This window comes from Marmota monax, unplaced genomic scaffold, assembly GCF_021218885.2.
Source record: "Marmota monax isolate L192 unplaced genomic scaffold, Marmota_monax_Labrador192_F-V1.1 WCK01_AAM20220418_F8-fsc00237, whole genome shotgun sequence".
NCBI lineage: Eukaryota > Metazoa > Chordata > Mammalia > Rodentia > Sciuridae > Marmota > Marmota monax.
In genome coordinates, this window is record NW_026694627.1 from 1725503 (window position 1) to 1750025 (window position 24523).

The 24523-nt window shown below is 47.0% G+C and overlaps 1 protein-coding gene across 8 annotated transcripts in view; it reads left to right on the forward strand.

The window, feature by feature from the left end:
- Window positions 1-14739: 14739 nt before the first annotated feature.
- Dtx2 (deltex E3 ubiquitin ligase 2) overlaps window positions 14740-24523 on the forward strand; it is a 32440-nt gene continuing 22656 nt past the window's right edge. For 5 of the 8 annotated variants that reach the window (XM_046422765.2, XM_058572231.1, XM_058572230.1 and 2 more), the window contains exons 1-3: window positions 14742-14876; window positions 15920-16083; window positions 22728-22830. The gene's annotated coding sequence lies outside the window, so the exon portion shown is untranslated. Of the gene's footprint in view, window positions 14877-15919; window positions 16084-22727; window positions 22831-24523 lie in introns of all 8 variants that reach the window. The other 3 variants (XM_046422767.2, XM_046422766.2, XM_046422764.2) reach the window with 3 other exon arrangements.

Sequence of the window (24523 nt, forward strand, 5' to 3'; positions counted from 1 at the left end):
TTGTCCATACTGAGTGTGTTCAGGGTGCATGCTTGCCACAGCCAAGCCGGCATTCCCAAGCCTTCCACCTTCTCAGTAGTGTTAACTGTCCCTAGAGCATCCCAGCTTTGGGGCTACTGCTGTGCACCTGGGGGGGGGGGGTTCTCAGAGGCAAAATAGGGCTGGAACCTGCTGGGCAGGGCTCTTGGACACCAGTGGGAGCTGGGATGCTGAAAGGTCCTTCATATTCTTCATCTTTGGCCAGGGGCCTTGCTGAAGGCAGGGTTTCAAATGTGGTGACAGAGCTGAGTATGATGCCCCTGTATCATCCCAGTTACTCAAGAGGCTGAGGCAGGAGGATAGGAAGTTTGAGGCCCTGAGAAACTTAGTGAAACCCTGTCTCAAAAAGGGCTGGGATTGTGGCTCAGCAGTAGAGCACTTGCCTAACATGTGCAAGGCCCTGGGTTCAATTTTCAGCACCATATTTTAAAAAAAGCACTTAAAAAAAAGGGAGGCTGGGGAAGCTGGACACTTTGGCGCATGCCTGCAGCTCAGGAGGCTGAGATGAGAGAATCACAAGTTCAAAGCCAGCCTTGAGGATGGTGAGGTGCTAAGCAACTCAGTGAGACTGTCTCTAAGATAAAACAGGGCAGGGGATGTGGCTCCATGGTCAAAAAATCTCTGGGCTCAATCTGCAGTACCAGGAGGGAGAGACTGGCATGTGCCAGGCCCTGGGTTCCAGCCCCAGCACTACAAAAAATTTCCCCTGAAGTATAGTGGGCGGGGATTGGCAACAGGGAGGAAGGGCACCTCCCCTGGCCTGGGTAGGGCAGCAGGAGACTAGAGGGGGTGTTTCCTGGAGATGGCGTTCCTACAGCAAATCCCCAAAGCACTATAGGGGAGGTGGGTGTGGAAGAGCTGAGGACCATGGTTTCCAGGAAAGTGGTGGAGGGGACCCCACAGTCTGGATGAGGGAGCAGCTGCAGGGCTTGGAGCCAACATGGCCTCAGTGTGTCGGACCTACCTTTCCTGCCGGGAAGAGCAAGCGGAACCAACAGAGCATGGCCTGGAGTCTGGGAGAGAACTGTCCCTGGAGCCAGGCTCTCCAGACCCCAGAACTGGCTTCCTGCTATGTCTAGCTGGGCAGGCGACCTCATTGGTAGAGGATTGAATGAGCAGAGCATGAAGTAGGATCATGGTTCACACACAGCACCCTGGCAAAGAGCTCTGAGGTTGGAGTCGGGTTGTCCTGGAGGAGTTCCCAGAGAGGGGAACCTCAACTTGGGGCAAGTGGGGTCCTTGGTGTCTCAAAAGAATTTCATAGGGCTGGGGCTGTAGCTCAGTGGTAGAGCATCTGCCTGGCATGTGTGAGGCACTGGGTTCAATCCTCAGCACCACATATAAAGGTGTTGTGTCCACCTACAACTAAAAAATAAAAAATTTCAGCTGGGCCTGGTGGTGCATGCCTATAATCCCAGTGGCTCTAAAGGCTGAGGCAGGAGGATCAAGCGTTCAAAGCCAGCCTCAGTAAAAGCAAGGCACTAAGCAACTCGGTGAGATCCTGTTGATCAAATGTAAAAAAAAAGGGCTGAGGATGTGGCTGAGTGCTCCTGAGTTCAATCCCTGTTAGCACCCCCCCCCAAAAAAAAAAAAAAAAATTCAGCATGTGCTAGTCAGAGATGCAGATCTATTTAGGAAGACAGATAAACATTCAAGGGAGAACTTCAGGCCATCAAGAGATGACTTGGAGCCAGGCACAGTGGTGCACACCTGTAATTCCAGCGACTCAGGAGGCTGAGGGAGGAGGATCACAAGTTCTAGAACAACCTCAGCAACTTAGAACCTAAGGATTTAGACCCTACCTAAAAATAAAACACTAAAAGAGGTTGGGGATGTGGCTTAGTGTTAAGTGACCCTGGGTTCAATTCCTGGCATCAAAAATGTCTATTGGGGGTAAAGAAATACACAAATAAACGTTCAAGAGAGAATAAGGACCATCCCGAGATGGAAAGAAAGCAGCCCTTTGTTCAGGGGTGTTGCTTTTATGGGACAGTAGCTAGGACTGAACTAGAGGTGGAGTTGGGGCACAGTTACTGCACAATTTCTCACCAGTTTTTCCAGATCTGGCTTGAAGATCTCAGGCTACTTTTTGTGGACAGGGAAATAGGCCAAGGGCCTGAACCCAGGTGGGTCAGGTTGCTCAGGAGCTGCTTATTTATTTTTAATATTTTTTTATTTGTAGATGGACATGAGACCTTTATTTTACTTATTTTTATTTTTATGTGGTGCCAGGGATCAAACCCAGTGCCTCAGGCATGCTGGGCAAGCACTCTATCTCTGAGCCACAACCCTGGCCCCAGGAGCTGCTTGAGACTCATCTTTCTCTGTATCCCCAAATTCCTATCTCATGATGTCTGATGATTACACATCCCACTCTGTCTGACCTGTGTCAGAGTCCCCTGCTCTGCCTAGCATGGACATGTTTAGGGGTGGGGGGTTTCTTTCCTTCAGGGTTATAGAGAGGATTGGCTTTCCTGTGTCACTAGGAGGCCAGCATGTATTCATTGAGAACTATTCTGTAAATGATTGCTACTCCCAGGATATATCAAGGACCATTCCTCAATGAACACGAATTATTTTTCGTACTGGGGATTGAACCCAGGGCCACTTAACCACTGAGCCACATCCCCAGCCCTCTATTATATTTTATTTAGAGACAGGGTCTCCTGAGTTGCCTAGGGCCTCCTCTCTAAATTGCTGATTTCAGCTTCAAACCTCCTGCCTCAGCTTCCGGAGCCGCTGGGATTACAGGCATCCACGACTGGATGGTGGGAATACCAGTTTCTTGTCCCCAAGTTTCTGAATGTTGTAACTTCCTGAGTACTAATCTTTGATTCCACTTCTCTCCTTGGCTGACAGACGGAGTAGCTCTGCTGGGGATGGGAGGAACTGTAACTAGGATGTTACCCTGATGGTCAGCTTCAGCCAGTTCCACATGGATGTCAGCTCAGCAGGGGAGCTGCCCACATCACCAAGAGAGGTGGCCTCCAGCAGTGATGTCAAGGCCCCCTGCCCCTTCCTGCCTCCCAGAGGAGCAGGTATAGGAAAGGAATTGAAAGGCAGCTAGAGGTTGTCCAGACTTTGTTGCTTAAACTCTCATTTCCCTAAGGTCTAGGGTAGCTTCCTACACTTGTTCTTAGCCAAAAATCAGAGAAGCATGCAGCTTCCTACAGAAACTAGGGCAATCAACAGTTCAGTTGTGTAGATTTTAAACTTCGACTTTGTACTTCCTAGTAGCGGGGAGAAATGAGAAATGTTAAAGGACAAATGAAAATCCTTACAAATACATGATGCAAATATCAAGGATTATGTTGAACTCATTCATTAAGATGTTAAAAGCTGCCAGGTGTGGTGGCACACACCTGCTGAGACTGGCTTTTTAGCTCCAAACCTCCTGCCTCAGTCCTAGCTACGGTCCCTTAAAAGCAACACCCCCCAACAAAGGGCTAAAGCTGGAGGATTTCCGGTTCAAAGCCAGCCTCAGCAATTTAGCAAGGCCATAAGCAACTCAGACCCTGTCTCAAAATAAAACATAAAAAGGGCTGGATATGTGGCTCAATAATTAAGTGCTCCTGGGTTCAATCCCCAGTACAAAAAAAAAAAAAAAAAAGAACTACAATGTATACAGTGTTTCCAAATACCCAGCTCAAAATATGCTAAAGATTTATATTTCCACCCTGAAGGTGGGCCTGGTGGTTCATATATCTAATCTCAGCTATAAGGCAGGCTGGGGCAGGAGGAAGGCAAGCAAGTTCAAGGCTAGTCTCAGCAATTTAGGACTTAAGCAATTTAGCAAGACCCTGTCTCAAAATATAATAGGGGCTGGGGATGTGGCTCAAGCATGCTCGCCTGGCATGCTGCGTGCAGCCCGGGTTTGATCCTCAGTACCACATACAAACAAAGATGTTATGTCCTCCGAAAACTAAAAAATAAATATCAAAAAATTCTCTCTCTAAAAAAAATATAATAATAATAATAATAAAGAGCTGGAGATGTTGAGATAGGGATTTAGGATAAAAAGAGAGAATACTGAATCTTAAAGGAAATGCCAGCAAGCCACTGAGATTCAGAAAGCACAGCTGTAAATCTTGCGCAACATGCCCTTGGCCTTGCCCTTGTAAGATGAGGGAAATACCCAGCTCAGGGACACTGGCTGAAATGGTGCACCTTGCCCTGGATCCACCTTCAGTCCAGTCCCGACCCCGATGCAGCCCTTGTACAAATATTGCACCCCCAGCCCAAGTCAGGGCCACTTATTACTCTGGAGACCATCTACATTCTCCCTTGACTGTGTATCTGCCTTAAGACCCCTGTCTGTGTCTTGCCTGGCTTATGCTGAAATTCTTTTCTCTCAAGTATGCCTAGAGCTGAGTTCCCCATCTCTCCTTGGGAACTCCTTGGACCCTTCTCCAGAGACATTCCTTCTCCTGTGGAAATGTGGCTCAAAGGTTAAGCACCCCTGGATTTAATTTCCATACTACTAATTTAAAAAAAGATATTTTAGAGTGTCATATTTTTAATTCTAACAGTTCTTAACAGTTCTACTTCAGGTTGATGTGTTTGGAGCCCCAACGAGAATTATTTGCGCCAGGCACACACCTATAATCCCAGCGGCTCAGGAGGCTGAGGCAGGAGGATTACAGGCTCAAAGCCAACCTCAGGGCTAGGGATGTGGCTCAAGCGGTAGCGCGCTCGCCTGGCATGCGTGCGGCCCGGGTTCGATCCTCAGCACCACATACAAAGATGTTGTGTCCGCCGAAAACTAAAAAATAAACATTAAAAAAATTCTCTCTAAAAAAAAAAGCCAACCTCAGCAACAGCCAGGTGCTAAGCAACTCAGTAGACCCTGAATAAAATACAAACTAGGGCTGGGGCTGTGGCTTAGGGGTTGAGTGCCCCTGAGTTCAATCCCTGGCGCACACACACAAACACACAAATTTGCATTTCTCGAATAGGGATTTTGCTAAGAGCACTGACTGTTCCCTTGTGCGCTGCAGCAGGAAGTGAAACTTGCTTTTAGTGGGAACTTAAAGCGGGGGAAAGTCTGGCACCTCTGTTTGCAATGTGCATCTATGTCCCTTATTACCTTAAACTTTGGGTAAGATCCCTGATCAGCTCCTGTCTATAGACATGTTAAAACCTTAGGTTCCATCTGAAAACTGGTGATACAAGGCTGATGGCCCCAAATTAGGTAAATTTATCTTGTCCTCCATCAAAGCTAAAGGCACCAGGGTAAGAGTAGCTAAAGTACTTTGAAGGCTTGCAGGGACCTGAAAAGAAACAGATTGTTAACTGCCAGACTCCTGGAGGGTACCCAGAAGTCTCCAGTCATTGCCTGAAACCTTCCAGCAACATCTGCCTTGCAGGCATCTCACCCCCTGACAAGAATGCCCCCCTAAGTGGAAGCAAATACCCCAGGACAGAAACTGAAGCTGCCCAGCTCGGCAGAAGCAATCCTGGCTTCCAGGAACTCACAGAACCAGATCTGAGTTATGGCCAACCAGACCACCATTTGTTTTATTTTTTCTTTTGTACTGGGAATTGAACTCAGGAGCGCTTAACCACTGAGCCGCATCCCAAGATCTTTTTATTTTTTATTTTGATACAGGGTCTCACTAAATTGCTGAGGTCCTCGCTAAATTGCTGAGGCTGGCTTTGAATTTGCAGTACTCCTGTCTCAGCCACAGTCTCAGCCACAGGAGTCGCTGAGATTACAGGTGTGGGACACCACATCTGGCTCAACCAGAACACATTTTGACCAAGACTGCTTACTGACACACACACCTCTCACACTCTCCTGTTCCTTCCCCTTTTCAATCCTGAAGCTCAGGGCTGGCACATGCCTGTAATCCCAGAGAATTGGGAGGCTGAGGCAGGAGGATCACAAATTAGAGACCAGCCTTAGCAATTTAGCAAGGTCCTAAGGACTTAGTTGAGACCCTGTCTCAAAACAAAAAGAGGGCTGGGGATGTGGCTCAAGCGGTAGCGCGCTCGCCTGGCATGTGTGCGGCCCCGGGTTCGATCCTCAGTACCACATACAAACAAAGATGTTGTGTCCACCAAAAACTAAAAAATAAATATTAAAAAATTCTCTCTCTCTCTCTCTCTCTCTCTCTCTCTCTCTCTCAAAAATAATAATAAATAAAATTTAAAAATAAAATAAAACAAAAAGAAAGGCCTGGGAAGGCTGTGGCTGGGGCTCAGTGGTAGAGTGCTCGCCTAGCACATGTGAGGCACTGGGTTCTAACCTTAGCACCACATATAAATAAATAAATAAAATAAAGGTATTATGTCCATCTACAATTAAAAATAAAGGGCTGGGGATGTGGCTCAATGGTTAAGTAACCCTGGGTTCAATCTCTGGTCCCCACAAAAAAAAAAAAACAATAAAAAAGAAACCTAAAGTTCACGCCAGCAGCTCTGAACCCAGGGCTGATGCCACTTGATCCCTCCTTTCCTGATTTTCTCCATTACTTTTTCTGTTTGGTTTCTGGGGTGAATAGCTGGCTCTGATTCACTGGGACCCCCAGAGTCAGGCCTTTGGCCTAGGAACCCTGGTAACATTGCTATCAATTTTCTGCCATTTACACAGTTGTTAAATTCTTTAGTCAAAGACAAAGCCTCTCCTGGAGGGTTGCTTCAGAACACGGGAAGCATTTTGACTCTTGCAGAGTTTTTCATGGTGCCATCTCCATATAGATATATCAGGTATTTTTTCGCACTGTACCCTAAGCAGCTCCTGTAAGCCAGTGGAAGTTCTCAGGGGAAGGTCAGATACCAACAGACAAGTAAAGCTGAGCGAGCTGTGGATGGAAGCTCAGTGGTACTGTGCATGCGCAAAATTCAATCCCTAGCACCCTCCCCTCTCCCCCACATACACAGAGGCAACATTAACATATTTAGCTTAAAGATCAAATTGGCTTTTGGGCTGGAGTTGTGGCTCAACAATAGAGTGTTTGCCTAGTGCACGAGAGGCACCGGGTTCGATCCTCAACACCACATAAAAACAAATAAAATAAAGGTATTGTGTCCAACTACAACTATATATATATATATATATATATATATATATATATATATATATATATAATCATATTGCTTTTTTTTTTTTTTTTGCAGCACTGGGAATTGAACCCAGAGCCTTGCACATGCTAGGCAAATGCTATACTGCTGAGTCCCAGCCCTCTTTATTTTTTTAAATTTGGAGATAGGGTATAACTAAGTTGTTCAGGTGGGCCTTGAACTTGCATTCTCCTGCCTTGGCCTCCTGAGTAGCTGGGATCAGCCTCCTGAGTAGCTGGGATTACATGTGTGTATGACCCTGACCAGCTTCAAACTGGCTTTTTAAAAAAATTATTTTGGTGGTGTTGGGGATTGAACCCAGGGCCTTGTTGTGCATGCAAGGCAAGCACTCTACCAACTGAGCTGTATCCCCAGCCCCTCAAACTGTCTTTTATTAGCATTTATAAAGTTAGGCTGCATCTTGTTCTACTAGACATGGCAGAAGGGTTGATTTTTATTAGGTGGCTGGAACAGAAATAAGAAGACCTCAGCAGATTAGGGGTGGGGATTTAGCTAGATTGTTGAACATTTGCCCAGCATGCACTTAAGCCCTGGGTTCAATTCCCAGTAATACACATACAAAGATCAGTTAACATCAGGTTACTTCAAATTACTCTCCTTGTATGGGTTAAAACACAGGGGACTTCCTTATGCTAGCTAAAACTGGCCTGTTTAATGATTGACCTTTCTCAGAAGGTCAAAAGCTTAGCATGAGTGGTTCCATTTTGGTTTTATTTGTTGAGGCCTAGGACAGGAGCTCAGTCCAAAACAATAGTCTCCTATAAATCTTTTGTCCCATCATTTTTTATTGGGTGCACTATAGTTGCACACAATGTTGGGATTTGTTGTTACATATTTGTACATGCACACAATATAGCAATATGATTTGGCCTATATTATTCACCAGTATTTCCCCTTTCCCTCCCTCTCTCTGGCCCCATCCTTCTAGGCTCTCCGCTGGATTTTCATGAGATTCCACATATGAGAGAAAATTTATGCCCCTTGACTTTCTGAGTTTGGCTTACTTCACTTAATGTAACGTTCTCAAGTTCCATTCATTTCCCTGCAAGTAACATAGTTTCATTCTTTATGGATGAACAAAACTCCACTGTGTTCATATTCCATATACCACATTTTCTTTATCTATTCATGCATCAATGGTCCCATCGGCTATTGTGAATTGTGCTGCTATAAACATGGGTCTGCATGTGTCCCTATAGTATGAGGACTTCAATACTTTTAGGATAAATACCAAGGCATGGCATAGTTGGGTCATAGAGTGGTTTCATGCCTAGTTTTTTTTTTTTTTTTGGGGGGGGGGGGGGGGGGGGGGGGGGAGGGAACTGGGAATTGAACTGAGGGGCACTCAACCACTGAGTCACATCCATAGCCCTATTTTATATTTTATTTGAGATAGCATCTCACTAAGTTGCTTAGCGTCTTGCTAAATTGCTGAGGCTGGGGGCTGGGATTGTGGCTTAGAGGTAGAGTGCTTGCCTAGCATGCGTGAGGCACTGGGTTCGATCCTCAGCACCACATAAAAAATAAAAAATAAAAAATAAAGGTATTGTGTCAATCTACAACTAAAAACTAAATGTTTAAAAAAAAAATTGCTGAGGCTGGCTTTGAACTTGCGGTCCAAGTGCCCAGGTGTAGCCCAGTGGTAGAATGCCTGCTGTACTGAACACTCCTGAGGGGTCTCTTGCCCTCAGCCTTATGATGGGAAGGCTGGCTTGACCCCATATCACAACTGATCCCTTCTCTTGAACAGCTCATATATACCAAATCAGGCCACCAGATGATTACTTTGCAGTGAGAACAGCAGTAGAGGTGGGGACACAGGAAGATTGTGGTGACTGAACTACTCAGATGAATTAACTGTGAGCAGGTTGTATGAGTCAGTTATTTAGGTCTCTTAGGAATGGAGCCAGGAAAAGGGATGAGCCCTTTCAAACCACTTTCCTTCCTTCCTTCCTTCCTTCCTTCCTTCCTTCCTTCCTTCCTTCCTAGGGAAGCTTAACCACTGAGCCATATCCCAGCCCTTTTTATTTTTATTATTATTATTATTTTTTATTTTGAGATGGGTGGTCTTGCTAAGTTGTTTAGGGCCTTGCTAAATTGCTGAGGCCAACCTCAAACTTGGGATCCTCCTGCCTCAGCCTCCCAAGTTGCTGGGAATCACAAATGTGTGCCTGGTTCAAACCACTTTTCAAGGGACAAGGACTTAGATAAAATGGTGCTTTGGATTAAGAGTGGTCTAATCCTCAGGACTGTAAAGCCCTGGTGCTTTTGTTGGTGGTGTAGGTCACACCTGTGTCCTGAGTGGCCCCCATCACCAAGAGATGCCAGGTACTGTCCCTTCATCAGAAATAATGAGCACTGCAACTGTGGCTTCTAATCAATCTCTCCAGAGTATCAGTTGGAGACCAATTAGTGGAGGCTCTAAGCAACAAATTCTGCCTTTCCAAGAAAAAACGTCAGAAACTCTGCTGAGCCCCTTAGCAATGATATTGAGCCCCAGTCTCTTGGCTTTTCTCAGGTTTAAGTTGATCTTTTCTTGCTCCTGGGTAAAGCAGGGGCAGATTCCAGGATTAGAACATTCAGAGGCAATGAAATCTGCTACTAGGAATCTTTTTTTTTTTCTAAAGGACCTCTTTTTTAAGAGAGAGAGAGAGAGAGAGAATTTTTTTTTTTATTATTATTTATTTTTTGGCAGACACACCATCTTTATTTGTATGTGGTTCTGAGGATCAAATCCAGGCCGCACACACGCCAGGCGAGCACACTACTGTTTGAGCCACATCTCCAGCCCCTGCCACTAGGAATCTTAAACAGGACCCTTTTTTTTCCCAGTATTGGGTGTTAAACCCAGGGGTGCTTTACCACTGAGCCAGTCCTTTTTATTACTTATTTATTTAATTTTTTTTAAAAAATATTTATTTATTTATTTTTTTAATTCTCAGCGGATACAACATCTTTGTTTGTATGTGGTGCTGAGGATCAAACCTGGGCCGCACGCATGCCAGGCGAGCGCGCTACCGCTTGAGCCACATCCCCAGCCCATATTTATTTAATTGTTGTTGTTGTTGTTCAAGGGATTGAACTAGGGGCGCTTAACCACTGAACCACATCCCAGTCAGACTTATTTTTTTATTTTCAGGGACGGTCTCACTAAATTGGCCAGGCTGGTCTGGAACTTGTGATCCTCCTGGGGACCCTCCTGATTCACTGGAATGACAGGCATGTGCCACCACACCCAGCTCTACTAGCTATTTTGAAATAAGCAATTAGTTGCCATCAATCATAATTACCCTGCTACCCTATAGAGCATCAGGCGTCGTTCCTGTTCCTATCTTTCTGCGCCCCTTTTAATCTAACTTTCTGTGGTGAATGCCAGTCTCCATGCTGTGGCCAGCAGTCACTTTCTTTCTTGGGCAGAGTCATTCATTCTCGGTGGCTGGGGAGCACTGGCAGGTCCTTGGGCAGGCCACAGGAACCATATTTGAGAAGTTAAAGAAAAAAAAAAAAGCTGAGCATGGTGGCACAGGCCCAGCGACTGGGGAGGCTGAGACAGGAGGATCATGAGTTCAAATCCAGTCTTAGCAACAGCAAGGCACTAAGCAACTCAGTGAGACCCTGTCTCTAAATAAACCACAAAATAGGTCTGGGGATGTGGCTCAGTGGTCGAGTGCCTCTGAGTTCAATCCCTGGTACCAAAAAAAAAAAAAAGTAAAAAAATAAAAAGAAGTCCCCAGGGGACTGGGGATGGAGCTCCGTGTTTACCTGAGAAGCTTGAGGCTCTTGTGTTTGTGTCACAGTATAGCCATTAAAAAAAAAAAAAAGTGTCCCCTCTAGTTGGACAGTTTATGACAGAGAGATGCCTCACCAAGAACATCTCCCTGTCACTTGATTCTGGGATACTAACCTTTGTGCAAGAGGCTTGTCTAACCTGCCCTACTGTGTGTGTTGGGGGTTTGTGCCTAATGGAGAGCAGGGTATGCTCCCAAGTAAGTAAGACTTTTTTTTTAATGTTTATTTTTTAGTTATAGGTGGACACAATATTATTTTTATATGGATAGAACCCAGTGCCTCACACATGCTAGGCGAGCGCTCTATCTCAGAGCCCCAGCCCCAGCCCAGGAATGCATTTTTAAAAATGTCTCAGCGACCAGAATATAAATGTCTCAGCTCATCCCCTACTTTCTGGGTGTTTCTGGGGTTTTTCTCCTAGAAACTTTCTATGCCTGCAAACCTGTGGATTATAGGCAGTCAGACATGTTTGTTTACAAATAGGTGAATCTTCTACTCTCTCCTTTGTTTTAAAAGTTCCTCTTTTACTTAACAATAGATGTTGGCCACCTGTTGGAGTCAGCAGTCCAGAATCTTCCCCTTTCTTTCTAAAGACTTCCTGGAGTCCCATAGTTATTTAATCAGCTCCCTCCTGCTGGGTGATTCAGACCTCAGGGCTCCTTTTCTATGCATATTAAAGTTCTGGGTGAAAGGGGCTAATCCCAGTTTTCCTCATTTCCAGTCCCTGAGGGGAATCCCGCTGCAGCCTGGGGACAAGGCACACCCAACCCACACTAACCTAAGATAAAGAAATGGCCTTTCCATTCTGCCTGGTGCTGTCTTACCTTACTTCTCTTCACGGTCAGAACTCTTTTATTCCCCCACCCCCAATAAAAATCGTCTTTTCAGGTTTTAAAAATCAAACCCATTCAAATGATGTGAGAAAAGTACAAAGAAAATTAAAAAATCACCTGTGATCCTCAGATGCTCTTGTGTTGACCCCTTGTCCTTCAGGCACACAAGGCCAAGGGCAACCTATGAAGGTGGCATGACTCCCTTCCTGGGGTCTGTCCTCTGCCTCCCCCTTCCCAATAAAATATAAAACAGAAAGATTTTTCCAGCCCTTTTTATTTTTCATTTTGAGTTTTGAGACAGGGTCTCTTAGTTGCTGAGGACCTTGCTCCTGATGCAGCCATCTCCTCTTCTGGATTTCCTGTTTTTCTGAAAGTCAGTGCTGGGCTGGGGGCACAGGTCAGCTGTAGAGCACTTGCCTGGCAAATTTGGGGCTCAATGATAAAGCACCCCTGAAATCAATCCTCAGTACTGAAAAAAATAAAAAAAAAAAAAGACTTTGAAGAGGTCTCTGATCCTTTCTGGCATGTGCACACAGAGTAAAAGGTGGCATTTATGAACCAGGAAGCCAGCCCTCCCCAGACATTGATTCTGCTACCATCTTTTTAAAAATTTTATTAATTTTTTTAGTGTCTGGGATAGAACCCAGGGTTATTTACCCACTGACCACATCCTCAGTCCTTTTTAAAAAAATTTTTATTTTGACACTGGGTGTTGCTAAATTGCTTAGGGCCTTGCTAAATTGCTGAGGCTGGTTTGAAGTTGCAAGCCTCCTGCCTCAGCCTCCTGAGCTGCTGTGATTACAGGGCCAGGGCGTGTACCATGGCATCCAGCCAAATTTCTATTGCTTATAAACCACCCAGTCTGTGGGGTTTCCTTATAGCAGCCCAAACAGATTAAGATACCCCGGATGAGCTCCATATCATTGCCAGGGACTCCAAAGTCCCCATCTCTAGCCCAGGTCTCTCCAGAGCTTTGTATCTGGCTACCCTACCCCGTCCATGGACCCTTCCCTGGCTCCCACACTGGTCCCTAATCTTGGTTTCCTCAGCCAGAAATGGATGGGCCCAGGAGCCCTCCAGAGCTCTACTTCGTTCAGATCTCAGCTCTAGGAGTTACCTCCCTTCCCCCAGGGCCTTGGTTCCAGCCAAGCCACATCCCCCAAATTTCTGATATGGTCCCTAAAGTCCATCCTGTCTTACTCAACCTTCTCCTTTCCTGCTTTCTGGGTTCAATTTCCCCTCCCTTACCCTCTTCATGTGCCCCCACACCAGACCACAGAGTTCTTTTCCATGTTTCTTGAATGGCCAGGCACTCTGCCCCCTCTCTCTTTGTAAGGGCTTTCTAGTACTCCATCCAGGGAATTCTCTCTCTGGGCTTCAGAACCCCACTCAAGCCTCTCTTGTTCTTGTTTTGGGGTTTTGGGGATTAAACCCAGGGGTGCTGTACCACCCAGCTAGAGCTATAATCCCACCCCATTTTGTTGTTATTTTTAGACAGGGTCTCACTGAATTGTCAACTGGCCTCTGGATTTGTGATCTTCCTGCCTCAGCCTCCTAAGACACTGGGATTGTAGGCATCCCTGGCCACCACTACTGGCACATCTTCCTTGCTTCTTTTTTTTTTTTTTTTAATTTTTCTTTTAGTTGTAGATGAACACAATAACCTTTATTTTATTTGTTTATTTTATGTGGTGCTGGGGATCTAACCCAGTGCCTCAAGCATGCTAGGCAAGCACTCTACCACTGAGCCACAACCCCAGCCCCACATCTTCCTTGCTTCTTGATCATAGATTTCCCATCACTATTTTGTAATTGTTTAAGTGTCTGTCTTCCAAACTAGATAGGAAGCGCTCCCAAGAAAGACACCAAGTTTCTGCTTCACCTTTGAATCCCAGGTATGTGAGAGTGTGAGAAATAGAAAGTCCACGGTCCATTTTCAGAATATAGCCTTAATTGGATTCAATTATAGTCATTTTAATTATAGTCCTTCCCTTTGCCAGCCCCAATTTTAAAATTAGTTAATCAGGTAGATGGTACCCCGAGCTTCTCCAACCAGGGCAAAAAGCCAGGCTGTGTTAGGGATAAAAGCAGGTGGACTCCCCACCCAGGCTCCCTGGCTCCTCAGGTTCTGGTAGCACACCCTTTTGCCAGGAGTAAACACTGTGCCTACCCACTGTGGAGCATGGTGTTTGATTTCTTGCGGCACCTTGCTATTTCTAACAGAACAGGACCTGGCAGCTTGTATGTACCAGAAAACACTATTTGAAATGAGTCAGAGCCCAGCATGGTGGTGAGTGCCTGTAATCCCAGTGGTTTCAGAGGCTGAGGCAGGTGGATCAGAAGTTCAAGGCCAGCCTCAGCAATTTAGCAAGGCCCTCAGTAACATAGCATGACCTTGTCTCACAATAAAAAGTAAAATGGGCTGGGAATGGAGCTCAGTGGTAACCCTGGGTTCAACCTCTAGTATGAAATAAAATGAGTCAGAAAGGAATTTGGTGGCCCACGCATGTAATCTTAGCGACTCTGGAAGCTGAGTGAGGAGGATCTCAAGTTCTAGGAGAGCCTGGACAACTTAGCCAGCGAGACCCTGTCTCAAAATAAAATAAAATAAAATAACATAAAGAAAAGACAGCAAAAAGAAAAAAATTGAATGAGTCAAAACCGACATGGAGGTAAGGGTCTATAGTAATAACTACTCAGGAGGCTGAGGAAGGAGGATCTCTAGAGCCCAGGAGTTCAGCCTGGGCACATATAGCGAGACACCCCCATCTCAGAAAAAAAAAAAAAAGTTTTTTTGTTTTTTTTTTTAAGAATGTGTTAGTAATTAATGAAGGAGGAAGTCAATGAGCAAACAAGCTAAGGACTGTATACATACAGGCAGGTGTGACTTCGGCCCCGCCCCTCCCAGCGGCCACGCCCCACGGACGCCTCGCCCCGGAACTACAATTCCCAGAAGGCCCCGCGCGGCGAGCATGCGCAGCGCGGCACTCGGAAGCTGCGACGCTGAGTTTCACTCCGGCTACCTTCTGGTCGGACTCGGGAGCCGCAGACGGATCTCTTCCCAGGCCGAGCCGGACTGCAGCCGGAGCGCGGTGGTGTTCTCAGGCAGTCCCCTCGGCCTCCTCAGCCTCGGTGAGAGGGGCGGGCAGGGGTCCCGAGGGCAGAAGGTGTGTGTGTGGGGGACACCGAGCCCAGCTGGGACCGGAAGGGGGCAGTCGTGCGAGTGAGGGCGGCTGGGCCGGGCAGGAGGGGAGCCCGGGGTCCCGGGGGACTGGGCGGACTGGACGCCTGGAGGCGCGAGTCGCAGCACTGAGTTGCCCGGAGCTGGGGACACGGAGTGCGGGGAGGGGACTACCGGACTCTCGGGGAGGCGCGCCCCTGGGAGTTCGGGTCTCACAGGACCTGGAGGCGCTGGGGGGACCTTGCCACCGCTCGCTGGCCCGGGTGTGCGTTCTGCTGGGGTCTGCGTCCCGGCGTAGGACTCCCTGGGCCCGGGGCTGCACTCGGGAGGAGTTTGCCTCCAAACTCTGCGTCTCTCCTCGCTTCTCAACTGGGCTCTCCCTTCCCGCAAGCTCCTGTGTCACTTGGAAGGGGTCCTTAGTGTAGCTGAAGAGGATTTACAGGACTTTCTTTTTCTGGAGCTCCGTCTTTCTGGGCCAGCTGCTGTCCTCCGCGCTGGCTTCACTTCCCTAAGTGCTAACAACATTGAAATAGGATGTGTATAGAGGCGTGGACCCTGGAGGAACTAAAAATATTTCTGCGTGCCATCCTAGCTCCTTTAGAGTTCTAGAAAGTAGATTTTCTGGTAGCCAGAATCAGGGTCAGCTTAAGCTATTCGGGTAATCAGGCCCCTTGTTCATTTGCTGTGTGATCTTGGCCAAATTTTGCCCTCTCTGGTGCGTTGATTCCTGGATGCCTAAACTGTAGACTGGCCTCAGAAGTCCTGTTAGGTCCTTCTGGGAAAGGGCTCAATTTTTTTTTTTTTTTTTAAACCATTCCCTTGATTGTTGAGTAGGCTGAGAAAGACTCTACCTTCTGCTCTGCCCAGGCTGTTGGAGAATAAATCTGGCTATTTCCAGTCCCCAGCCACAGCACACCGATTCAACATCTGTGCACTCATTTTTCCTAACTGCTGTTTCTCAATTTAAAACCTGATCATCTTCTTGTTGGCAAAGGTGCTTGGAATTTGTGTCGCTGAGTCAGCAGGCCCTTCAGATTTGCCCGGTTTTTGTTGTTTGCATTTCATATCAAGATGGGAACTCAAACAAGTTATTCCTCCTAAAGATCTGGTGTCTCCATCAAGAAGGGACAGTTTGTGCCAGCTCTCCAGAGAGACCAGGTGAGAGGCAGGGGGAACTTGACTTTGCTGCCGATGCAATCTAGTTTTCAGTAGAGAAGATGGGCACTGCGGAGGGTGCAGTTCCACCAGGATGAGAGAGATCCTGGGAATTATTGTTGATTGCTAGATAAATTCAGGTGGCTTATTGCCAACTCCTCCTGTCCAACCAGTCTTAGAGGATGCTTTTGACTTTGGGACACGCTCTATGGGATGGAGGACATAAGTCACGATTTATGTATTGGAATGGGAATTTTCATTTCTTTGGTTGCACAAACCTCTCCTGGGTGCCAGACAAGATCTCCATCTTCTGGGAACTTGTTTGGGTGGAAAGACAAGACACCCCACAGTTAGTAAGGAGACTTTGTCAGTGTGCTAGTGTGGCTCTAGGGGAACACAGGGCAGAGCCCCCTCTCAGAGTAGGAAGTAGTAGGTCAGGAAAGTTCTAGACAGTGACCCCTAGCTGGGTTGTGGAGGAGGAGTGGAATTCGAAAGCAGGGAGGAAGCCCAGCAGGGCAGCAGCATTTGTAGAATTCTGAAGGCATATCCAGGCAGGGCTGGATCAACTTAGGTGGCTCTGTGACCAGAGCAGCAAGTGGGGTGAGGGCAGAGAAGGCTGGAAAGGTAGGTGGGGCAGAGTAAGTAGAGGGTCCTGACAGGTGCTGTGGTTTGTCCCCCAAAGGATCACATGCTGGAAACATGTGATCCTAGTGTGGTGGTGAGGTGGTGGAACTTTTAAGAGGTGGGGCCTTCTGGAAGGTCATTAGACCATGGGGGCCCACTTTCATGAATGGATGAATGGTTTTGTGGAGTGGATTGGGCCTTCCAGGAGTGACCGAGTTCTCCAGAGAGCAGGTTGATAGAGTGGCCACCCCACATGCTTGGGCACTCCTGTGCCTCAGTTTCCCTTTACACTTCTCCGTTATTATCTGGACCCTCCAGCCATCAGAGTTAATGAGCCAGTTTTTGTTTATTTATTTTTATGTGGTGTTAAGGATCGAACCCAGGGCCTCGCACATGCCAGGCGAGAGCTCTACCACTGAGCCACAACCCCAGCCCTTCTTCTCTTTTTTTTTTTTTTTTTTTTTAGTGGGGAGAGTACCTGGGATTGAACTCAGGTGCCCTCATCACTGAACCACATCCCCAGCCCTATTTTGTATTTTATTAGAGACACGTCTCACTGAATGGCTTAGGGCCTAGCTAAATAGCTGAGGCTGGCTTTGAATTCACAATCCTCCTGCTTCAGCCTTCTGAGCCTCGGGAATTACAGGCATGCGCCACCGTGCACAGCTATACCTGTGTATTTCTAAGAAAAGTAAAAATGTGCGGTTATATTGCTAAGATTTATGCAGACTGTTTGGTGTTGTTGGGCTCATGTGTTTATACTGCTGCATAAGATTGATGGTGTGAAGGGATCACCCTTCTCTTAGCTGATCATCATTGATGGGCACTTCGTTGCTTCTGTGGTTTATTCTTTGAGCACCCTGCCCTGAATATTTCCATGCAAGTGTTGTGTTATGCCTTGGCAAGAACATAAACCGGAGGCTGGGCACAGTGGTGCACGCCTGTAATCCCAGCGGCTCAGAAGGTGGAGGCAGGAAGATCCAGAGTTTAAATCCAGCTTCAGCAATAGCGAGTTGCCAAGCAACTGAGACCCTGTCTCTAAAAAAAAAAAAATAAGAACATAAATGTATGGAGTGGTATTTTGCTGGTCCTGGGGTAAGTAAATGTTCAGTGTTTTGGATATGGGCCCTGGGTTTCCACCTGAGCATCAGCTGAGAGGCCGGTGGTTGCTCCACGTTTTCACCAAAACTTGCCCTTGGCAGACTTTTCTGTTTTGGCTAATTAAATGGGTATGAAATGCGGTCTTTGGGATGGATCTTGGTTCTTAGGTCCCTGATCCCTGACATTGAACATCTCTTAGGTGTATTGATATACGTGTTTCCTGTGAAGTATTTGTTCATGTGTTTTGCCAGTATTTCTGTGGGGTTCTTGGTGCTTTTTAAAATTGATTTACAGGAGCTCTGTCCCTCGTGTATATTGTGTGTATCTTTACCCATCTTGTAATTTACTTATCCCCTTTATATAAGTGTCTTTTGTTGATCAACAGATCTTTTGTTTTGGTACAGGGGGTTGAACTCATGGATGTCTAACCACTGGGCCACATCCCCCTCTTTTTATTTTGAGGCAGGATCTCACTAAGTTGTTTAGGGTCTTGCTAAGTTGCTGAGGCTGGCTTTGAACTTATGATCCTCCTGCCTCAGCCTCCAGAACCACTGGAATTACTGTCACTGCGCCAACTTTTTTTTTTAAAGTAGTGAATATTCCAAATCTTAAACACTGGCTGAATTAAAAAACAAAACTGTAAGTCAAACAAAACACATGTGCAGGCCAGTTTGTCCCTCATCAGTGTACCCTGTGTTGATGGAGAAGGACAAAGATTCTAGAGACAATTGGGTTTACTTGGCCCCTTAGTGTCTTGGGCAAATGCTTCTTTTCTTTGGCCACCTTTTCCTCAGTTACCAAGTGCATGTGGTAGCTGCTGCTCTGGACTGCAGGACCAAGCAGGGACATTTAGAAGGTATTTAGCACAGAGCTTGGCAGAGGGGAAGCCTTGCCACCAGGGCCATTGCTGTTAGGCCTACCACTGTGTCTGCCGCACCCCCAATTTGGCCCTGGTAGGCCTGAGAACCAGGGCTGTGTCCTCCAGCTTGCTGCCAGTGGTCAGATTACTCTGGGCGAAGCAGGAATCACAGGTTCTTGATTCTGGAGGAGGTGGCTGCCCAGGGGGCAGTTGTGGGTGCTGGGGCCTGAACTCTGGGTACTGTGTGGCTTTCTGATTCACACTTGGAAGGTTCTCTTCAGACCTGTTCCTGGAGGGCTCAAGTGTGGCCCCTGTCAGAAGAGGAATGCTCACTTGGGATCTGGCCACCACCTAGAGTGCAAGGGACAGGTGATGTTTGTTTCTCACCTTCTCACAGAAACTCAGGCCTGGCTTGAACAGTCACTTTCCAAGGCCAAAGCCCCAGCCCAAAGGGTTAGGGTTCCAGCACTTACCTGCATGCAGAAGGCCCTGAGTTCCATCCCCAGCACTACACTCAAAAAAAAGGGGAAGAAAGCCCATCAAAACCCCGTCTTACTGGACTTACGGGACAAGTGTAATCTTGAGGCTCTGGGATGGTTTGAATTTTACATTTTCTTGGAACTCGGGGATGTGTCTTGGCAAGAAGGTGCCATGGTAAGTTGACAAGGCCTGTCATTACTAAATAATTTGGTTTGGTGAGCGTTATGATCTTCGGAAAGTGTTTGGTAAGCTAGGCTTGATGGCACATGCCTGTAGTTCCAGTAATTCAGGAGGCTGAGGCAGAAGGATCTAAGTTCGGTTTGGAGCCTCAGCAACTTAGTGAGATCCTACCTCAAAATAAAATTTTTGAAAAAGGGCTTGGGAAGTAGCTCAGTGGCAGGGAACCTGCCTAGTGTGCTGGAGGCCCTGCCTTCACCCCCTAGTGCTATACACAGACACAGAGCATTTGGTATTTTATTTATCTATACTTTGGTACTAGGGATTGAACCCAGGGGTGCTTGGTCACTGAGCTGCACCCCAGCCCTTTCTGTTTTTTGTTTTGAGATGGTCTTGATAAGTTGCTGAGGACCTTGCTAAATTGCTGAGGCTGATCTTGATTGAACTTGTGTGTAATCCTTTTGCCTCAGCCTCTGGAACTGCTGGGATTACAAGTGTGTACTGGTGCACTTGGCAGCATTTGGTATTTTAGAGACTTTTCTATATGTAGAAGTGTGAATATTCATGCTGTAGAATTTCTTTTTTTTCTTTTGTGGGACCGGGGATTGAATCCAGGGCCTTGTGCATGCTAGGCAAGCACTCTACCAATTGAGCTATATGTACTCAGCCTCATGCTGTAGAATTTCTGACAGAATTTTTTTTTTTTTTTTTAAGTGGTGGTGCTGGGGATTGAACCCAGGGCTTTCTGGTTGTTATTACCTCAGCACCTCAGAAGGGTTTTGTCCTTCCCAGCAGTGTGAAGTATTGGCTGTTGCCAGCACTGAGGACTGAAATTAAGTAAAATTTGCAAGTTCATATGCAGAAAAAAAAAAAAAAAAAACTCCCATTGTATCTAATTTTTTTCTTTTTTTTTTAAACATTAATTTTTTTTTTTAAGTTGGACACAATATCTTTCTGTGTTTATTTTTATGTGGTGCTGAGGATCAAACCCAGTACCTCACACATGCGAGGCAAGTACTCTACCACTGAGCCACAACCCTGCCCTTATTTTTTTCTTTATTTGCATTGTTGGGGATCAACTTTGGGGTGTTGGCATGCAAGGCAAGCACTTGACTACTAAACTACACCTCCAGCCCTAATCTTTCCATTTGTTTGTCTGGTACCAGGGATTGAGCCCAGGGGCACTTTACCACTGAACCCCAGGCCCCCCCCTTCTTCTTCTTCTTCTTCTTCTTTTTTTTTTTTTTGAAGACTGGGAGGGTCTAAGTTGCTTAGACCTTGCTAAATTGCTGAGACTGGCTTTGAATTTGTGTTTCTACTGCCTCAGCCTCCCGAGTCTCTGAAATCACAGGCCTGCGCCACCACACAGGTTCTGTTGTTTGTTTTTGTGGTACTGGGGACAGAACCCCGGACCTCAGACATGCTAGGCAAGCCCTCTACCACTGAGCTACATCCCCAGCTTTTTAAATTTTAGTTTGAGGTAGGGTCTTGCTAAGTTGCTGAAGGACTTGCTGAATCTCTGAGGCTGGCCTTGAATTTTCAGTCCTCCTTTCTCAACCTCCCAAATTGCTGGGATTACAGGCATGTGCCACTGCGCCTAGCTTTAATTTGTATTTTCTAAACAAAATTTCTACTAAAGTAGAATGTGTCTTTTGATTAGTTTGTGTTCAGAATCTGATTTTCCCAAGTCTTTGGAGAGGCTTCCTGACAGGGCCCCATCTGCACTTATCTTTGAAGGTCATGTTCTGTGTACAGGTCATGCTTGTGGTGTCTGATGTGGGGTGTGGAGCTTTAGGCCCTTGCTTCTTGGAAAGCATCTAAAGGACTGAGGTAGCTCAGAAAATGGGTTGGGGGCAGTGGTGCAAGCCTGTAATCCCAGCTATGTGGGAGTCTGGGGCAGGAGGATAGCAGATTAGAGGCTAGCCTGGGTAATTTAGTGAGACCCTGTCTCAATAGAAAAAGGGCCAGGGATGTAGCTCAGTGGGAAGGTGTTCCTGTGTTCAATCCCCAGTGCCTCCTCCGTCTCCTCCCAAAAAAAGAACAAGAAAGAAAATAAAATTGCTTGAGGGGTAAGGTGGATTTGGTTGGAAAGTTCGTCCTATGCTGGGGAATCAGGTGGGAAGAGGTCTCGAAGTCACCTGGTTGTACTAGTTTCCAATCAATAGTGTTTGGAACTCTATGCTTGCATTTTTTTTTTAATATTTATTTTTTAGTTGTAGGTGGACACAATATCTTTATTTCATTTTTATGTGGTGTTGAGGATCGAACCCAAGGCCCTGTGTGTGCTAGGCAAGCACTCTACCACTGAGCCACAACCCTAGCCCTCTATGCTTTCTTTTTAATGCAGTTCTAGGAAAGGAACCCCGGTCTTATGCATGCTAGTAAAGTGCTCTGCCACTGGGCTCTGCCTGCAACCAGAGTCCATTCCCAGTCCTCCAGGCTTTTTAAAACTGAGCTTATATAAAGTAGAAAGAACATCATGGACTTCATGGTTGGATAGACTGGGTGCTTGATCTTGGGTAAATACTTAATCTCCTGGGGCTTCTCTGTAAAATAGGGATAATTCCTACTTTTTTTGGGGGGGGATACTGAAGATTAAACCAGGGATGCAGCTAACACTGAGCTACATCAACCCTCTTTATTTTTATTTATTTATTTTGGTTTTAGGGAGTGAACCCAGGGGTGCTTAATCATATCCCCAGCCCTTTTTTATATTTTATTTTGGGATGGGGTCTCACTAAGTTGCTTAAGGCCTCCCTCAATTGCTGAGGCCGACCTTGAACTTGTGCTCCTCCTTCAGCCTCCTGAAGGATTACAGGTGTGTACCGCAGCACTGGGCTTAATTTCTACCTTTGAAGGCAGCTGAGGGGGTTGAGAGGGTTGGTGAGAAAAACATCAGGCATACTGCTCACCACACGGTAGGTGTGTTGCGTGCTTACCCACCCGAGAGTTCAGTGTACTCTGAAGTTATGGATTCTGCATTTCTTTTACTTGGGTTTTAGGACTTTCATAAGCTTTTCGTAAACATTTCAAGACTGATTCATATTTCCTCATGAAGACCTTCCCTGATTGATTGATTTCCTATGTTGGGGCTGGGGTTTAACCTAGCATGCATGAAGCCCTGGGTTGAATCTCAAGTACTGGGAGAACGTTCCCATATTGTGGGGTAAGTTGCCTCCAGATTGAAGCTTTTTTCCACAGCTAATTATAATAATAATTTTCACAATTAAGAACACCCTAAATGGCCCCATCATTAGGCTCTGAAACAAATTAGGTTATTGAATTCCAGCTCTGAGGTGGCTGCGGCTGTTCCCGAGGGAGGGCGGGTGCGTTGACCAGGGCTGTGTTGTGCCTCATTGCTGGGATCTGGCACTGAAGGTTACCCCTCCCCTGTCCTTGGTTTCAGACCCCGCGCAGTGCTGGAGATTTGAGGAGCTGCAGCCTCAGCTTGGGGTGGGCCAGACTCTGCCCTCTGGTAGTTCCCTGCTCCAGTGGGGAGACCAAATCCAGTAAGTGCAGTCGTGGGGGCCTCAATGTGGCTTCTGTAGCAAAGTGTACAGGAGGGTGGAGTCATCTCTCACTGAGAGGCTGTGCATCCAGGGCTCAGAAGGACAGGGGTTGAGTCTGGAAAGATGGGCTTCCTTGCTCGAGGCATCCCGTAGAAAGAGGGTGGAAGCCTGAACTCAGGCACCAGTGGGATCAGTGGTGGGGGTTGGGAGTAGCCAGAGTGTTCTGGGGCTTGCTAGAAGTAGATGTGGCTGAACATAAAGTTCCAAAACTAGAGAGCTCGGTGTGAGTGAGGACAGGGCTGGTTGCCAAGCAGATCGCTAGCCATGTCATCCTGTCTTGAGTTTCCAGCACCCTGGCAGGGCTTAGACCCCAGGGGTCCTGGGTCTGTGGGAGCTTTACACCCTGACAGAGCATGCTGAAACACACCCCAAGGCCGATGATTCTGGAGGTCCTGGCTGCCTGAGAGGTGAGCGACACCTCAGGAGGACCTGGCTCTGAAACCAGTCCTCTGATTTGTGCTGCAGTGTGGTTGGAGACTTGTAATTGCAGACACTGAGGTAGGCCAGCCACCCTTGGGCACCAAGGTGCGATCCTTAGTTGGAGGCTTTGGCAGCTGCTAAAAGGAGGCCAGGCACCCACAGGTGGCTCAGTGCTTTCAGGCCTGGTGCACCTCTGTCTCGTGGCAGCCCTTTGCTGCCATCCTTTAGCCACACTTTGGGGGGTGGGTGGGTTTTAGAGGGGAAGGGAGGGAGGCTGGGACTGTGGGCATCTGCTGTGGGCCTAATGCTGTGTGCAGACTTATGCTGCTGGTCTGTCTGAATCCTCACGAGCAGCACCAGGAAGGGCCGTCATATCTCTGTTCTCAGTGAGAGCGAGCAGGCTCTGTGAACCCAGGTGCCTTTGGTGAAATGACATAGTGGGCCTGCGGCAGCCCATACCTCATCTTTTTCTCAGGCTACTCTAGACCTTACTCGCTGCTAGGCAGTAGACTTGGCCTTCTCGTTGAAGCCCTGAGTGTAGTGCATTCTGGAGTCAGCAGCAGAAGCCCCGGCAGCCAGCCCCGTCTCTAGCCTGTGAGCAAGTTTTTGCAACCACCTGGGTCTCTGTTTCTGTACCTACAAAATGGGGATGGAATTTGTCATTTGTACTTAAGGAAGTGGTTGTGGGAATCAGCAGATTGTGTGAGCTGGACCCTATTAGCATAGAGTCCCAAGTAGGGTCCCGCATGGGTTGCTCTGACTGCTTGAAATTCGGCCCCCTCCCTTCCTTCCCTTTCTGATCTGGAGCTCAAGGCTGATCCTCCTGAGTCTTCCTCTCTAATGAAATGGCCTTCAATCTGGGTTTGCTCTGCATAGCCACTTAGTAGTACATGTGTGACCTTGAATCAAGTCCCCTGATTTCCTCTCCTAAAGTGGGACAAATGCTGCCTTGTCACCAGGCATGGAGGCACACGCCTAGAATCCCAGCAACTCTGGAGGTGTGAGGCAGGAGGCTCACAAGTTTGAGGTCAGCCTGGGTTATCTTAGCAAAACCCTGTCTCAAATTAAAAAAAAAAAAAGGTCTGGTGTTGCAGCTCAGCGGTAAAGTGCCCCTGGTTTCAGTCCACGATACCAAAAAAAAAAAAAGTGCCATCTTGTCAGCCTAGGGATTAACAGAGACAAGTAATTTTGTTTTGGGGGGGGGGGTTTCTTT